This window comes from Papaver somniferum, unplaced genomic scaffold, assembly GCF_003573695.1.
Source record: "Papaver somniferum cultivar HN1 unplaced genomic scaffold, ASM357369v1 unplaced-scaffold_10, whole genome shotgun sequence".
NCBI classification, from domain to species: Eukaryota; Viridiplantae; Streptophyta; class Magnoliopsida; order Ranunculales; family Papaveraceae; genus Papaver; species Papaver somniferum.
The window spans coordinates 8,688,015-8,700,645 of record NW_020618825.1 but is presented as its reverse complement, the minus strand read 5'-3'; the positions used below and the strand labels follow the sequence as shown (position 1 = coordinate 8,700,645).

Below are 12,631 nucleotides of genomic sequence, written 5' to 3'. Positions count from 1 at the left end.
GAGAGCACGAATTTCCTTAAGAAGAGTTTATGGCGAGCTTAGAAGTATAATCTCGAGTAATCATATACAGACCAAGATTGAGACTCGGGTAAAGTAACACCAAATGGTCGCTGGTTGATCTTAGAAGGGTAGTTGGAAATTACGAGGTCATTTACGAGGTAAGCAGTGATGTTAAATATTTCAGGTAAATTTCCTTTTGTTATGGTTAAAGGCTGAGTCAAATTCTCTTTTTGAATTTTCTAGTTTCACCGAAAATTATTTTGACCAACAGAAACTTTTTATTGTTTTATTTTTTTTGAAAAGGAAAGGATATATTAAAAAGAGAGAAAATATTTACAGAGATATGAATCAAAAGATCCCATGATCAGAAAAAAGCTAATATTTACAAGATAACCATATCCTCCCATTGATACAGGATTTGATACAGAAAAAAGCTAAACCTTCTACTTTTTCACACCACCAGTATTTTGTATTTTCCACCAATATTCTACTACCACCGTCATATACACCAAACCCTAAACTGCAAACTGAGTCGTGGGCTGTAGCACCACCATTGCCGCCATCACCAGAACATTCAATTGAAGTAACTGATCAGCTATATTTGCATTAGGTTCTTTTTAGTTTACATTTTTTGGTGTTTTTGGATTTCGATGAACTGTTAAAAAAAATAAGCAGTGTTCGCTCAATTTGTTTGGTTTGAATTAGGTTTTCTCTCACTTTCGAGCTAGGAATTACTTCACAGTGTTCACACCAGTTATAGGCATGACGTTGTCGATGTAAGAATATCACTTCTCCAATTCGCTTTCAGGTCCACTATTCTCTTCTTTAGTTAGCTATACATCGGTTTTGTTCGTCTTCTGAATCACTTCTTATCAGACGTAGTTAAACAAACTCTCATATCTGAATACAGTAGATATAGGAGTTCTCGAGTTGCATCATCGTGTTTCATATGTTTGTGTATTCGCTATGATAATCGAACTCTTTCTAGAGTTCGAGTTCTAGAGATGCATCATCATATTTCATACGTGTCTATGTGTTAGTTAGGGTCCATTAAGATACTGTTGGACTTCCTATGTGCTTTCGTTGGTGTCGAATTGAATGCAATAGTGAAGATGTCTTCTTCAGTTTAGACCCTCTTGAATTGGTGTTAAATCTTTCTATCCCTACTCCTGGAAAGCTTGGCCTCTGTATATAGATCTCTCTTTCTTTTAATTATTCAAATTGACTTAGTGAAATAGTTGTTTACTTAGTTAGGTTTGTATTTGTTATTTTGCTAATTTTTAGATTGACCTTTTTCAGGTCCTTTTACTTGGATATGGGGTTGATAGATTTACCTAACATGCCAGGATGGTAATTTCACTTTATGAGTTATATGCATAATGCATAATGATTGAAGGTGGTAAAGTCCGTCCACAAGGTAAAGTTCCACTTAAGCGGCGTGCGTATTTAGATATATTACACTGAGAAATGCTGTGATCCTTCATAGACCACTCCACCTGAAAAGGCTTCCAAGTATGTTCTCTGAAATGGAAACCAACTCAAAAGAGAATGATCATGCAAAAAAGCAATTAAGTAAAATACAGTATGCTTCTAGGAAGAAAATCATTTGAGTGTGCCAACCTAAAAAAAAAGACTGCACATTGCTTAGAAGTCTCTATTATGTCTCCTTATCTTTAGTATTAAGAGGTTTATTTGTTATATATCTACAGAAGTTCCGGTATAAATTTAGCAGACTTTTAATTAGAAACCTATTATTGGGGTTTCACAATCCAATAGAGGGGCTTCATTTGGATTCCTAATGACCAAAAAATTAATTATGGGGTATTTTTGATTTAATACCAAATATCTAAGATATCCTTCAACTAAAATAAAACCTAAAAAACTAAAATCAAAATCTAATTGAGATCATTTTATCGTCTTAGATTTATCCACGATTCAAAAAACTTGTTGTAATGGGGTTATATATTCACTTACGGTTATGTATTCTTAATTTCCTAACTGTAAACTAGTTTTCCGAAATTAATACTAGCAAACTAAGAACTTCTAACCGTAAAAAAAAATAAAAAAAATAAGAAAATAAAGTATGTAGGTGTTACGGTTAGATTTGTAACCGTCACTAGGTTTACGGCTGGAGTCACGCTCCTGGAACCTGACCATAAAAAATCCTAAACTAACAAGAAAGTTTGAAATTTTTGAGTAGATTTAACCGTAAATCTTTAATTACCTACCTAAACATGTTATAATTAAGATGAAATATCTTGTTGGTAAACGTTTACCTAACTTCCTTTAATTACCTAATTTTGTGGATCAGAAAACCTATGGTTTGGTTTCTTATTACCAACCGGACAGACCTTCCCGTAACAAACATACGGTTGTTTACCAACCGAAAAACTTGGCTGTAACAGAAAAACGATTGAGTGTTTTTCCCTTTTTATAGAACAACCAAACCTGACCGTAATTTACCTACATTTTTTTTAAACCCAGCCGAAACTCTTTTTTTTTTCAATTTGGGTTTTCCTCAATTTTTCTCAATTACGGTTAGGAGTTCATTGCCACCTAGCCGTAAATTTGTCTTACGGTTGGTTAGGAGGGGAAATATCCAACCGTAAATCGGTCTGAAAAAGAAAAAAAAAGTTCAATTTTTTGTGTATTTTAACCATTTTGGTTTCACTTTATAATATAAGGATTCACCTACTTTCTCATTGAAATCGTAAATCAAAATTTAGGGTTTGTTTTTTTTTTAAATCAGTTTTAATAAGGGTTGTTTAGTCATTATAAAATTATTTTAGATAAGGGGTTTTTGAAATTACTTATGGGTGACCCTTTTTTTGGAACGCGCAATTGGGAGATAGTGAAACTAATTGGGGGATATAAATTACTTGCCCCAACCCATAGTGTCTGTTAAGGGGTGATTTTTGGGTATGAAAATACTAAAATACCCTTTGGTTAATTAAAAAACTTTATGAAAAGACTGTACTACCCTTTCCCCTAAAACTTGAAATCCAAAAACAAACTCAAATATCCTCCATTCTCAAATCAGTACCGGCAATGCTCTAGGTTTAGGTTTTTGAAAAAAAAAATTCTTCATCGTTCTTCAATCGTTCTTCGTCGATTAATCGTCGATTCAAAAATTTCTTCGTCGATTAACCTACCCGAATCATAACAATGCCTCCACGAAAGAAACCAAATGCCCAATTAAACCCGAGATCGATTGCTGAACATAAATTTAAACAAAGACTTGCTTTGACTGCTCAAGAGCAAGAAGACGACGAAGCAACGAACTCGGACAATCAACCTCTCGCAAAAATGGCTTCTGTGAGAAGGAAAGTCATTTTAAACTACTTTATGAGTGTTTAAATCTATTTATAGCAATGGGTTTAGGTTAGAATCGCGAACCCTAACCCAAACAGTTGAGTTACAGAAAGTACCGCCAATGAAATATGTATAAATACAATGCCGGTACTGAATAACGACATTCAATCTAGAATGAATACAATGTCGGTTTTAAGTTACAGCTTAGATGTTAGAATGAATGCAATGCCGTTTCCAAATCCTGAAACTGAATGTTATGTACCGGCATAGAAATTGGGTTGAATACTATGCCGGTTTTAGGTTACGACATTCCTTAATAATAATTCGCGTATGCTGGTAGTGGACTTAAAACATACAGGAACACCTCTGAATTTGTCACCAGTATCGGCATAGGATTTAGGTTGCATTGTATGCCGGTATCCAGTTATGGCATGGATTTGATTTAATTCGAGAGTGTCGGTACTGATCTTTTGGTATCCAGGAGAATTATATATGGCTACCGGCATTGTCGATAGTTAATGTTCACTGCCGGCACAATGAACCAGCAAGGCTTATTTACAACGTTTCTATGCCAGGAGATATGTACCGGCGTGGTTGTTTATGTGACTCTATGCCGGTACTTTAACTGAAAATGAGTTGTCTTATATTCATTTCGTGTGCTTATGATACCGGCGTGGTTGTTTAGGTCAAAATCCAAGGAATCTAACAAAAGAAAAACTAAAGATGCTGTCACTAAGAGAAGAAGGAAGGACGGTCTTGATACTCCTCAGTCTCTGCCTCATCGAGGGAAAGATGAAGGTCACAAGAAGCGTTTAGGGGATGATACAAGAGGAATAATTTGGGAGACTGATGATCACCGTAGTCGACTTGTAATCCGTGAAGGTACTGGAATAGTTGAGGACGATGAGCATGGTGAAGAGGAAAGTGAGGAGGAAGATAATGAGGTTCTTCCAAGTCAATTAGCAAGCCAAAGCGAAGTTGGTGGGCCGAGTCAAGAACCGACACAACGCAAACACAAGGGAAAAGCAAAAGTTAAAGGTTCGCACCTTCCTCACATTGATGACATAATACCTGACCGTGATCGTGGTAAAATTTGGGGTGAAGCTCCGTACCCAAAAATGCTATTTGGATACAAGGACTCGTGGGCTCGTACTATTTATTATCACCCTCATGTTCGTTTCAGGTAAGTCTCTCTCGTTCATCATGTATAACTTATTTTAATTTTTACCAATTAAATTAGATCTGTTTTACATATATAGCAGCATCAGGTACAAAAGCGGTAAACTTCTGCAGTGAGCTGTGGGGATGCACGTCGGGTATCAACGATGAAGGCTGCCGCAATAATGGGACAATATCATGTTGTGAAGATCCATGTCAGGCAAAACATGGCAAAAATTACGTCGGTGCAATTTACCAAGAACCAGGACATCATACATGCGTCTGCACATATAATTGTATGAATCAATCTCTGCCTGATTTCCGATCTCATGCACCTTCTTCTAGCAATAAAGATCAGTGTATTATTAATTTTTTGTTATTATTCATAACAATAACAATTTTATTGTGATAATAATCAAAGCTACCTACGTAATTCAACTTACTATCATGAGTAGTATTTGTTTTAGAACTGCACTTAATCAATACATTCTTTCTTTCTTTTTTTCTTTTCACATAAAAACTTAATCAAAACATTCACTAAGACGGCAAATATATCTATACAGAAGCGATCACCATGAATAGCCAAAATAGGTCATGGGACAAGTTCAGTTTCTTCCGGGATACTCATAAACTAGGTCTCCATGAACGACGTTGTTTCCCATGACCTTTGATGAATTTAGCAAGTTTCTTCTTAATAGTTAGCCCGTGTCCTTTAACTTTTCATAGTAATTCATTCCAATCTTTCTTGCTCGTACACATATTCCAAAACATTGTCGATGATATATGACAGGTTCTGTCATCTTCAACATTCTCCATTGATGATTCACATGTATAATTATTTCCATAATATATTTTGCCTGATCAAGTTGCTTAGTACTGTGTACGCACTTTTGTTTGTCCCTTAATTCGTTCTCTTGCTAGTAGCCGTTTCTTATGTTTTGCTGAAGGTAGGAGAATTGCTTAGCAATTCTGAGTTATGTTGGTTATAGTTTTTTTTTGTTTTTGTTTTGATCAGACCTGTTGGTTATAGCTACCGGATTGGTTAGGGAGATGGAATATCTTTGGGACTGTCTCCTTATCTCACCGGGAGTTTGAGAAAAAGTTAAACTGGTTTACCAGGTGCAAAAAAGATACAGACACGGTCATTAGAGAGAGGCCGGAAGTGGCAAATTAAGAAGCTAACTGGTGACGAAGTTACATGTAAATCTACGATTCCCAATTGTGAACCAAATCAATCAAAATACAAGCCTTCAAAAACTTGATAGGGAAGTCCCCATCGGAAGCTTAAGAGACTTAACAGCAACAATTATACATTGTTTGGTGCAAAAATCCTTGTTGTGCAAAATCCCCATAGTTTATGGATTCTTGGATTTTTACTTAAAGCCATAGGGACCAAATAATAATAACTGGAATGTCTATTTCAGATTTCTTTAATGGTGCCTGTATAAAGAAACTCCGGACCTTCTGGGCGAAACTGTAGGCTAGAAAGACATGGAAACTGATTCCTTCCTGTTGGTGTCAGAGAGTACATGTGTTAACAGTTGGGTTCCCATTGGCAGTTGATGTTTGCACAATTCCTTCTTCGAAGATTATTAAAGATTGGAAGTCTGCTGAGAGAGAGGCTTGACAAAGGAAGAAAATATAATTTTGGGCAGCCAAGAACTGTCGAGTTAGGATAAAAATTGACAGGACGCGTAGTAGCTATGAAGTACCGCAAATATTTCTAGATTCAACAACCGCAGCAACTCACGGAGAAACTTAAATGATCTGACATCTCCAAGACGACCATCCATGCCCTACTGGTGTCTGGCACTGGTGATTAACATAATCTAATGCACAAGCATCATCCATGGATACACATAGTTTCTCAATAAATTTCAATGGCCTGTTTATTGACCTATGATGCTGTCTACGTTTTGCTGTCGAGTGCAACCAGTTCTCAACACTTCCGCGTGGATTCATAAACCAGAGCTTTGAAATTAATTTCCTTCAAATTCGACACTAAAGCAAGAAGTTAATATCTTCGTTACATTGTGATGTCGAATGCATATCCACGCTTCACATTCGACACTAATCTCAACGTGCACCTTGAGACCTTTTAAAGCTCCTCGTCTCTGAAGATCTAGTACTCGTGTCGTTGAAAATACCTTCTTTTAGTACTTTATTGTCAAAGTTATTCCAAGAAATTTCCAGTTTATTTACAAAATGAAATGATTCGAGACACCGTGGAAGTGTACCAGACAAGTAATTGCGTGAAAGGTTTAACACTTCAATTGCCTTCAAACTCTGTAAGGACGGAGGAATTATCCCATCAAGATTGTTCCTCAAAGAGCTTCGAATTCCACAACAAAACCAATGGTATGACAAATATAGAAATTGATGCCATAGCCAGGAACCCAATTCCAGATAACTTGGATCCAAAATAGTAACCATTCTTGGATGCTCACGAAAACATAAATTTTATATCCAACTAGATCCTGGTGCTCCGGCTGTGTCATATTGTAACTTACTTTTGAACTCAAGTAAAGCTAACCGATCAGTTTCCATCTGTAAGGTGAGATTGAAATGCAGGTGAAAAATTCATTGTCAGTGAAACAAGGTGAAACAGATAATCAATAGGAAACACATTTTACTAAATTTGGATGAGAAGGTTTGCAAATACAGTGGTAATAAAGGATAGAAATATTCACATCCAGAATTTTTCAACACGGAAATACATAACATGGTATCACTAAATGAGAATTTTTTTTGAAATGCAGGCTGCAGAAAAAAGGGAAGAAAGTCCAGAAAAAAGAAATTTAGCAGCAGAAATAGAAGCCAAAGGTGAAACAAGACTCTATTAGTCTATTGGTTTATCCGCAAAAGTGTAAAACCCATAGGTAACATTAACTGATTAACATGAAGACCAGTCGACCTGTCCCTATAAAGATAACCGAGTTTCATTTAATCCAAATAAGAAAGCAACTACATGGTAAAATCAGCAGTTACCCACTTAAGTCACAAGCATGTCAGACGATAACCAAGTCACATCTCCGCCGTCTATGAATTACCAACAAACTTAAGTCCTGATGCTCAAGTTTTGACTACTGGCATCACTAATCATATTCAACTACACATGATCATAAGAACATACCAACAAACTTAAGTCCTGATGCTCAAGTTTTGACTACTGGCATCACTAATCATATTCAACTACACATGATCATAAGAACACAATTTTTAGAAACTAGTTTCTCGAAAACCTACAGAACTAGCAGCTGGAAACATCAATGCAGTTTGTGCTCCAATATGGATACTTGGACCAGTAGTGTTACAAAGGGTTCTTGTTTGATGTCTAGTATTTGATCATGCTCTGTTTTGGCTTTTTTCACGGATCTAAGCATTCTAGTTTGTTTTATAAGTCTGCATATAGAAAGAAAAAATATTAAATCCGATAGCATTCTACTTGTAGTATATAAATTATGCGAGTTAGAATGGTTAACACTCGGAATTTATATTGAGTATGCGTTACTATAAATGCAAGTTAATGTGGAAGTACCTTATGAATACACAAGCCTGAATTAATTAGACATGAAAGTAAAGAAAAAAAAATACCGGGTAAGCATGACAGAGTTCTGAAATATTTACCTGATGCTCTTGAGTAGATAAAATTTCAGAAGATCCTTCCCCTCCCTGTCGGTTAATGTGTTCCGGGTTTATCTGCAAGACGTTTTTAATTTGTATTGTGGGGTGTTGGATAGTGACGTCTTTTCCATTTAGCATTCCAGTTTCTAGATATTCCACAGGCATTAGACAAGGTAGGTCTTTTATAACGTTCATCTAGTGCGAACAAATCCTGAAATAGATAAAACAATAAACTTATCATTCAGTGCATAAATCCCATAAACGAACTATATAACACAGAAAACAAGCAACTGAGTAATCTTTCGTCATTCAGTGTTCAATCACAGATGTCCTGTCATAAATGCAGCTGTCAAAACTACTGAGTACTTCCATAAATACTGGAGCAAATGATTGTTTGTCAATTGTATCCAGCTTGAGAGCATACATATATCAAATTCAAATGAGATCCTCTACTGGTAAGCTCTCAGAGCTAAGATATCAACACCAGACATTAACCTAAACATAAAAAACTTGCAAGAACTTAACATAAGAGAAAACATGTAATACTCAGACATTTCAACCCAGCCAAGGTTTCATTAAAAACAACCATGGGTGTCCAAATCAATCTCTATGCACTAGCCACAATAGACTTATCTCTCACACATAAAATATTTTGTACATAGTACAGCATAAATATGACCATTTCACCACAGACCCATAAGTGAAGCAAGTTCTACAAGTAACTCATTTCTAATTTTGCTTCCAATCAAAAACTTATTATGCAGCAGAAAATAATACAGATAAAAGGTAGAATTGAACCGAAAGGCACGAAATCTAAAATAGAAGCATGTTAATATAGGTAAGCTTACTGACCGCTAGACCGATACAACAAAATCTAATCCTAGGTCTTTTTAAAAGGTGATGGAATCTCAAGGGGTGTAAAAAAACTTCAGTACAAGCAGGAATTGAGTGGACATATACAACCAAACATTCAACAATGGCACCGGAATAGTAAATACCAAGACCATTAAATCTAAAATTAAGCAAATATATGCACATAGTAAGTAACCCAAATAGTCATGTCCAACACACTTGCCCATCAACATTTGTAACGAGACACTAGCAAAATATTTATTAAGTTAGATAAATGTAAGGTACGTTCTGACATCAGTGACTTGTGTGACTGTATTCAAGCAGCTTTCTTGAAAACATTGCTACAGAAATTTAGAATATAAGCATTGTCAGAAAACTAGGCAGTCAGTTAACTGGCAATTGAAATTAAACTCTCCCCTTAAACCACTGCACTCAAGAATTCCTACTGAAGGCAGAGTTCTCAAAGAAACCAGTGTTGATCCTTATCTAACTTCTCAGTCGTAATCAGTACCTGATAGTGACATTCAGAAAGATGTTCATGATGCTTTTTCAACCGATTCAGCCATGTTCAGCCCAACCAGGATCTTACCTGTTACTTTTCTGGTTCCGCCCATACCAAATTACCAATTATAAAGATTAATACATTTTGTCTCTTCTTTTCTTTTTGATCTTTTGAGTGTTTAGCAGCAAAGACCTTAACATAACTGAGTAACTAAGTGACTTCTCCCATGTCTATGAATTACCAACAACCCAATTAAGTCCTAATGCTCAATTGTAACTACTAACATCACTAAGTATGCTCAAACAGACATGCTCATAGAAACATATTTAATAAAAACCAGTTTCTAAAAAACTAACAAACTAACAACTGAAATTCAAGTATGAATTGTAAATAAAAAATAAAAGAAATCATAGAACACAAATTGTACCGCAATTTCCGCTGCTCCAACAACTGAATTTATCCTATTCAATTTTCCAAAATCACTAATTTTTGCCCTAGAATCAGATCATTAACTACTATATTACATAAACAATTTGATATCAATGCATAGCTACACCAATAAGTTCAAATCCAAGATCTTAGAAGCACCATTTCCTACATACTGCCAAATTCTAATGTCAGATGCAGGTGAGAATTTATACATGCGGTTTCCAAGGTGACCAAAGTTGCCAACAATTTTCTCAGGTAACTTCACAACATAGGCATGATCTTCATTATTTACTACCACGAGTATGAAGTAGAGAATACTAACTTTCTGGCCTATGTGATATTAACAGCTACTACAATCAAACTAGCCGTAATACCTTCTATTTTAAAACCAATAGCTAGTAAACTAATACAGTGAATCTAAAGCCTAGCACCTATGAAATTAAAAGACTTAAGAAGTTAGAATTCATCAGAATTAAATCCCTCAATAATGCAATGCAATAAACTAACAAATTGCTAAGCCTATAATGTCCTTGTGAATTGTACTCAACTGATAATGGTAAAGATCTTCAAACTAGCACAACAATGAACAACAAGCCTACTGCATGTAAACTGATTTTGAGAAGGGTTATTAGAAACAAAAACAAGAGGCCCAACAAAATCTTACCCAAACCTAAGCATCCTTATCATCCTCATTTTTCTTCTCTTCTTTTCCTCAGCCCTAAACTTCTTTTTTGGTGTATCTTATCCTTTTCGGTCCATAATTTCATTTTGTCAAATTACTTCCAAAACCGGTAAACGATAGCCTGGACGATTAACAACTGGAGATTTATAAGATTACTGATATCTAACTTATTATTGGTAGCAGTAATCCACCATCATTCTCAGATTTTCATGCTATTACTTGGTTTTGAGAGGAAATATCATAATGTTATGTCTCAGTGTTATTCTTCATTCCACCAGAATCTCATAGGATTACAAAACCATTAATACTCCATCTTGAAGAACCCATCACTACCTTCTTACTGGTTACTTAGGGTTTTGATATTTAAGGGAAAATTAAAACTGAGACTCAGGGTTTTGATTTGATTTGGGGGAAGAAAAAAAAGAATGAAAATAACAATTGAATCTTTATCTTAGGGGAAAATTGAACATGGATCGAGTTGCGACATTTGAAACACGAAAGAATGGGAGATTTCATGCAATCTGATATCGAAGACTTCACTTTCTACTAGTTTCTAGTCTCTTCCGGATCTTGTTTTTGTCTCCCTGCTGGATTTCAGATTTTAAGGTGTAGATAAGAAGAATGCTTTAGTTCTCATCAGTGAAGTTACTAAAATTGCCCTCGTAATATCATAAATTAACATCAACTCCATAGATTTTTTAATAAGGCTCTCTTTTCTTTTTTCCTCTGCAAAGATAAAAAAATTTTAAATGCAACCCAAAGGATAGATAAATTATCAGATTAACTTGCAAGGAAAAACTCGATTTTACAGGTGAGATAAACTTGTAAGGAAAATCTCACGAACCCGATGCCAAGACTTATAACAAACCCAAGCCTTACACCGACAGCGGAGAGTCTTAGAAAAAGCCCATAAAACCCTAATCTCAAAGAGAAATCAATTTTACCCTCATCAATGAAAAACTTCTATTGACGGCGGCTCCACTTCCTCCTGAACTTCAACACCACTAAACAGCCATAGAAACACTAAGAAGCGTTTCTGGCAAAACCCCAGATAGAAGATTGAAGTCACTCCCCACCACCTCCTATGCCCGAACACAGAATCTTCTTTGGTTCAGCATGACCTTCTTCAACTAGCCACTGCAACCACCAGCGATGAACTAGCCTTAAAATAGCACCGCCTCCACTTTATTGAGGCTTCCAAAACCCAAACAGAGATGTCCCTTAATACACCATGTTGTGATGGACTCCGACATCAAATAAACATGATTCCCCAACAGGACATCTCTAAGGTAGAAAATAGCATTACCACAAAGCACAGTTCACCAATAGAGTACAGCTCCACCATTAGCCTCCACTAACCAGAGACGGGCCAAGCCAGATATTAGCACCGCTTCCACCATATTCAAGCTTCGAAATACCCAACAGAGATGAAACCTTAATACACCATATTGAGATGGATTCTGAAATCAAATATGGCTCCCCAACAGGTCATCTCTTCCCAATCCTTGAATGAAGATAGAACATAGCACCACTCCTCCGCACATCTCACTATTGAAGTACAGATCCACGTTAGCCTCCACTAACCACAGGAAGAGAGGGGAATCCCCAAATCACTGTGAGGGAAACACCCAAAAACTACAGAAATCGAAGAAATAAAACTTAAATCTAGACTAAACTAAACACCTCTCCTCGGATTTGTCCATTAGAGAACAGATCCGAGGAGAGAAAAGGGCGACGGCGGCTAGGGTTAGGGTTCAAAGGGGGAAGAGACTAGAGAGTGGCGTAGGAGAGAGAAAAAGTTTGGCGCTCTCTTTTCTAATCAGAGCATATGGTAGAGGCATTTGCCGGTAAATATATTATCTATTGATCTAGCATGAGTTTGGAGAATATGCTTTTTCAGTCAGTCACTGGGGGATTGAAAAAAGTTGTGGCTGTTGCAGTGTTCCTGAAGAACACTAAGGGAATATAAATTCCTGAGAGCAACTGCAGTGGTGCGAGTATAACCAAATTTGAGTTTAGTCTGGTGTGTGACGCTACGGGTGGAAGACTAAATTTGATCGAGCGTAACACTG

At 36.2% G+C, this 12,631-nt stretch overlaps 1 long non-coding RNA gene across 1 annotated transcript; it reads right to left on the bottom strand.

Annotated features, from left to right (window-relative positions):
* Positions 1-6,179: 6,179 nt before the first annotated feature.
* Positions 6,180-12,358, bottom strand: LOC113326999. The gene is made up of 3 exons (XR_003348673.1): positions 10,542-12,358; positions 8,098-8,305; positions 6,180-7,017 (listed from the first exon to the last, which is right to left on the bottom strand). It is a non-coding gene; the product is annotated as an uncharacterized LOC113326999 (long non-coding RNA).
* Between the last annotated feature and the right edge of the window lie 273 nt (positions 12,359-12,631).